The following is a 6,498-nucleotide window of genomic DNA, read 5'->3' as shown; positions in this document are numbered from 1 at the left end:
ATGTATTCTGTAACGTATTCCGTTACTTTACTCAATGACAGTAACGTATTCTGAATACTTTGGATTACTTAATATATTATCATGTTTTTTACAACTACGTGAATGTACTTTTGCTGTGATTTATTACTATTACTGAAGGTCCGCGGCTCTGAACCGTAGTAAAGGGACCTCTGACTAATACGGCGGGTTCTGTGTCGGCTCATAGCCAAAAAATAGCTTTACTTTGTTGTGTGGGTCAACTTTTCTTGCGAGAGACAGAGAGAGGCGTTATAAGGCTGCTCCAACGGAACTTATTGTTTCAGAGGAAAACACGAACACAGTGTACAGTCGAGTCTTAATAGCTTACTTACAGCTGGGCTCGTCAGGCTCTCTTCTTGGCTGCAGTGGTTATTATTATATTTACATGCTTCCAGCTCCCGTTATTGCTCGATGACAGCTCGTACTTTTCCACTCACCTTTTTCTCCCTCCTCTTGCTCACAGACACATAATGTGTTTGGCGGTCCATTCTCCCTGCAACACAGACTACACTGCCCATGAGGCTACATTCTTTTGAGCTATACCTGTAGCATTCTGCCTATTAGCTTAGCACAACAACAAAAAGGTGCTCTCTCACCCAGGAAACACACAGGTCGTGTCCAAATTCATGGGCTGCATCCTCCTGAGGCCGCATTTGTAGACCGATTACGTCACAGCGACGCGCCAAAGGCTGTCCAAATTCGTAGACTCCTCCGAATGCAGCCGACAAATGCGTCCTCCTTTTCCCCAAATTTGAAGGATGGGTCGGATGTGTCCTTCGTGGCCCACCATATCCCAGCCAATTCCAGTTTCCAACAATGGCGGCCGCTACTAAGTTTTAAAATTACTCTTACTAATCTTTCTGAGTCACAAAATAAACTTTTAACATATATTAAGGCGAGAAAGTAGCTGTGTATACTTCAAATATCTGCTCGGTTTATCAAGATATCGCATATTTGCAAAAGTGCTTCGATGTTTTCGGAGACGTCTGTTACCCACCAGCTCGATAGCAGCTCGAGGGTTACTGAAGCCGCAGAGAACAGCACAACTCCCGGCACATCATTTTCAGATCACCGCGGACTTTCGCTACTCAGGTTAAACGTGATATATAAGTCACTTAGACAACCTAAAAATGTTATTGTTGGGCTTTTTTCAGTGTTTTATTTGTTCGTGAGTAAATCGGTTTGGCTGAGATTAAAGTTATTAGATTAGATAAAATAAAACTTTATTAATCCCCCGGGTGGTTTTCACACAGCTGAATAAACGTCAAATAGAAAACTGATTAAACCAAAGTGTGAGACGGTCGAGAATTTACTCCAGTGTCCTGTTATATTTTAGATAGCAAGGAGCAGACGGCCGAGTTTATTAAACTCCACCGAGACAGCGGTGACGCTAATCAGAAGGCTAGACCGTCACATTTCACAGCCGTTTACTTCCGGCCTACCCGACCTTCTGAGGACCCGGCCCACGTAGACTGCAAAGGCTGGGTCCTCAGGAGGATGCAGCCCATGAATTTGGACACGACCACAGTCGCAGAGAGAGAGAGAGCGTCACCCTGTAACCATGGCAACCGTAACGCTGCCGTCTGGAACAACAGAACGTAGCTGTCAAACAAAACCCAAACAGTCCTCTTTAGTCCTGACTCACCACAATATGAAACGGGAAAGTACCGCAGTGTAATCCATTTATTTCAACAAAGTAACTGTATTCTAAATACCACCTTTTTAAACGGTAACTGTAACGGAATACAGTTGCTCATATTTTGTATTTTAAATACGTAACGGCGGTACATGTATTCCGTTACTCCCCAACACTGACCTTAAGGTCCAAATTAGTCCTCTCAGCCGCAAAAGAACCCGGGTCACGGCACCAATTATTAAATTCAGTTCTTTGTATTCTTTTAACGGCTCAAAGTGGTCTAACTCAAAAAATGATCTTTAATTTTACATTTTCCGGAAAATGGAGACTAAGCACACAGACATCAGCTCAAGTCTGAAGCAGCAGCAGGCAGTCTGGTTATTTATATACTTCCTCTAGACGTCACGCACACTTTAAGTTTCGATCAAACACTCTACTTAGTTTCACTTTCTGCCTGCAGCTCATATGCTCTGCAAAAGCATGCAGTTTCCTATCAGCCTGCGACCTAGTTTACACTCAACGCTGGCCCTCTCTTATACGTAAAACAATATAATCAGCAAATAAGCACTAAGAATATATATTAAATACATGACATTCATTGAGTAGAGGAGGAAAACATTTGATATTGAAAAGGTTTTAAGCAGTGTATTGATGTCTGTTTTCTTTTCTTCAAAGGCAGCCGAGGTAACGCCAAATGTAAGTGGGAAGATCATGAGGTACGTGCAGTTGAAAGACACATGATGCGTTTCATCAACCCATGCAAGGTGCCTCAGAAGCTGGACTGCACTCAATGCATCAATGCAGAACCCTATGCACTGAAAGACAGAAACTGGACTGGGGTAAAAAATTATGTTAGAAATCGCATTACTGCCTTAAAAAAAAAAAGCTTGTGCAAAGGACTGAGGGCTGTTTGTGATTTCAGTGAGTTAAAATTTCCTGTTTCTCTGGTAAAATGATTCTGAAGATGTTTTGAAGACGTTGCACTCAAAAAATTTCAGGTTCAGTAAGCAGGTGTAATTTTGTTGCCTACAAACTTTTCTCATTCTGAGAGGAAAAAAAACTTTTCAAGTTGACATTTTTTTCTTAACATGGTTTTCATTGTGTCCACTTCACACTCTATGAAATGTATTTGGAATCAAAGTTTTTTACATTTGCAGGTAGAAGCACTTAATGAATTGCTGTCTATTTTGTTGTTTCTTTGTTGATGCAAGTTCCTGTGTATACATGAAGTGCATGTAAATTGCTAAAAACAACACGGTAGGAATAAAAGAATCAGAATATTTAAATGGTTCTGTGGCACAATAAGTTGTGATTTCTTTCATAATAAGTAATGACCTGACTTTGAAGTTCTGGCAAATCCATTGGATTCTGTCAAGTTAGCAAACCTAATTGCAATGAATATTGTTAGGTAGGGTAGAAAAAGATGACTTTTAACATTGTGACACTGAGCAGCAGCAGCATACTAAAACATTTCTAGATGGTTAAATCATAACATTACCTTGTACTTACTTTGATGAAGTAATAATCGCAAAACTGAAGTAAAATTGTTTGATTATGTGTGTATTGCTGAAGACCCCAAATGGAAGTAACGACCCCAAAAGTGGCATAACATAATTTGTGTATGCGTGTATTGCTGAAGACCCAAAAGGTAAGTATGGTCCCCAAAACTGACATAAAATAACTTGTGTATGTGTGTGTTGCTGAAGACCCAAAAGGTAAGTATGGTCCCCAAAACTGACATAAAATAACTTGTGTATGTGTGTGTTGCTGAAGACCCCAAATGGAAGTAAGGTCCCCAAAAGTGGCATAAAATAGTTTGTGTATGTGTGTGTTGCTGAAGACCCCAAATGGAAGTAAGGTCCCCAAAAGTGGCATAAAATAGTTTGTTTACCTGTGTATCGCTGAAGACCCCAAAGGGGACATTAAACATTCCCAGTCCCCAATGGGAGGGTAAAAATACTGTCTGAACAAATGTTGCTTAAAATGAAAATCTCAAGTGATTTTTTATTTCTGTGGTCTTGGTAAATGGACTGGTTCTTATATAGCGCTTTTCTACTCTTCTGAGCACTCAAAGCGCTTTACACAACTTGTGCATTCACCCATTCACACCCATTCGCACAAGCACATTGATCTAAGTGCTTTCTAAGTAACATTCATACTCCGATGGATGCATCGAAGAGAAATTTGGGGTTAATATCTTGCCCAAGGATATTTGGCATGCAGACTAGGGGAAGCCAGGAATCGAACCACCAACCTTCCGATCAGTATATGACCTGCTCTACCACCTGAGCTACAGCCACCCTGTCTTGGACACGGGTCTTGAAGGAGTAAAACTGAGTTGCCAGCTTGCTTCTAAACCATACAGAAAGTGGTATCCCCAAAGGGTGGGAGTTAAGATATGCGACCCCAAATGGGACTTAAGCGAGTATGTGTGTGTGTGTGTGTGTGTGTGTGTACACTTGTGTGTGTGTGTGTGTGTGTGTGTGTGTACACTTGTGTGTGTGTGTGTACGTGTGTACTTGTGTGTGTGTACGTGTGTGTGTGTACTTGTGTGTGTGTGTACTTGTGTGTGTGTGTGTGTACGTGTGTACGTGTGTGTGTGTGTGTGTGTGTACGTGTGTGTGTGTGTGTACGTGTGTGTGTGTGTGTACGTGTGCGTGTGTGTGTGTGTGTGTACGTGTGCGTGTGTGTGTGTGTACGTGTGCGTGTGTGTGCGTGTGTGTACTTGTGTGTGTGTGTGTGTGTGTGTGTGTGTGTGTGTGTGTACGTGTGTGTGTGTGTGTGTGTGTGTACGTGTGTGTGTGTGTGTGTGTACGTGTGTGTGTGTACGTGTGTGTGTGTGTGTGTGTGTGTGTGTGTATGTGTGTACGTGTGTGTGTGTACGTGTGTGTGTGTACGTGTGTGTACATGCGTGTGTGTGTGTGTGTGTGTGTGTGTACCTTTGTAGCACCAAATTTAAGCATCTTAAAGTCTTTAACCAGAAACAGCCTCTCTCTGTCTCAGATAGCATCAACATTTTGCACTGTGACCGTCTCCATGGAAATAATTCCAAACATTCAAACATGCTTGTCACGTCACAGAGAGGAACAAAGAAATGACAAAGACATGTTTGAAGAAAACCACGACCAGTAGATCCTTTTTATCTGCATAACAGAGAGAGTGCATTCCCACAGTACGTCGACCTCTGACCAGCGCCCTGTACAGGAAGTCTGGACTGGAGTCCTAATGCCTGATCCTGCGAGTATTACCCAGCAGCCAGTGCAGAGTTCAGATGGAGCAGATGTGGGTGAGGGGGCTCGCTCGGCTCTCACTGCCCCACTGTCGGAGCGCCGTCCCTGCTTTTGTCTGATAAAAGAAAGCCGAGCCTCCGTCAGCCACATTCATTATGGCAGCTTGGTAATTAACCAACCGGTAATTAACCTTTTAGTTGCTGGAGTTTTTAAAAGTATTTTAAAGAAGAAAAGCAAAAGCAGAATCAAATTATATTCATAATCACATAATAACGATCAAATCATATCAATTATACTTATTTAATTAATCTAAGAATTTATAAAGACAAAATAATAATCACGAACAGTGACAGAGGTGGCAAACATCATCCTTACATCAGTGAATCACATATGTGTAAAACTCCACTGATTCTACTCCCAAATGATTCATCAGTAGAACACAGAATAGGACATTAACACAGAGAACATATTGTCGCTCTGGGGGTACAGGAGCGCAACACAAGGGTTAAAAAAAGGTGCCCTGGGCCCCAAAGTCAGAAACAGCCACATCACAGATAAAGGTGAGGTTTATTGCTACATCAGTCGTACCAAAACTGGAAGCAGAAACTCCAGGGTGAACCAAAATCAGCCAAAGTTACAAAGGAAACAAGCTTTTCCAAAGAAGTGCTACCTAAACTAGACGAGTACAAGCACTACCCCAAACTCCCAAATTTAATAAACAAGAGAAAACGTACATGAGTAAATGGGCTTCAGTGCTGTTTACACATGGACAAAGCTATTTACAGTACTATACACTACATACAGGTCTGCTGGAGACAGCGGCAGCCAATCAGAAAAAGGAGAGACTGCAGAGACTCTTAAAGGCACAGAGCACACATACAAAATGTAGTCCAGACATACCAACACACACACTGATTCATGACCAAAATGTGGCCATTGTAAATGTTTTAAGGAAAATATTTTCCCATTTTTAATGTGATGACAGCAACACATCCTAAAGTCCAACTTTAGGAACACAATGAAGTGTTTCTTTTTGTGCAGCAGTCTGTAAACGTCTGACGGCCGAGGAGAGCACTTTCTGATATATAACAGTCCTGGCTCTTGTTTCATGATGTAGTAAGTGTGCCTTTCCAGAAGTGTAAACTGCCAAATCCACATGCGACTCCATGCCATCGGTAATGCAGGCCGTCGAGGCTGAAAGCAGGCCAGATGGCCTCGCTCATCTTTAGTTTGACGGATGCAGAGTCCGTATTTTCCAGAAAGAATTTCACATTTTCGGCCAATATTAATCACAATGGCAGCTTTAGCATATGCTAACCAAAGGCCATATTCTTCTTTATTGTGCTGCAAAGAGTGGGCAGCACGGTGGCACGGTGGTTAGCACTGTTGCCGCACAGCAAGAAGGTCCTGAGTTCAATTCCAACATCAGGCCGGGGTCTTTCTGTGTGGAGTTTGCATGTTCTCCCCGTGTTTGCGTGGGTTCCCTCCGGGTACTCCGGCTTCCTCCCACCGTCCAAAGACATGCAGCTTGTGGGGATAGTTTAATTGGATAATCCAAATTACCACTAGGTGTGAATGTGCGAGTGAAAGTGAGCGCGAATGGTTGTCTGTCCC

The sequence above is a fragment of the Neolamprologus brichardi genome, chromosome 9, assembly GCF_056152115.1.
Source record: "Neolamprologus brichardi isolate AB-2024 chromosome 9, ASM5615211v1, whole genome shotgun sequence".
NCBI lineage: Eukaryota > Metazoa > Chordata > Actinopteri > Cichliformes > Cichlidae > Neolamprologus > Neolamprologus brichardi.
This window is presented reverse-complemented; position numbering follows the sequence as displayed.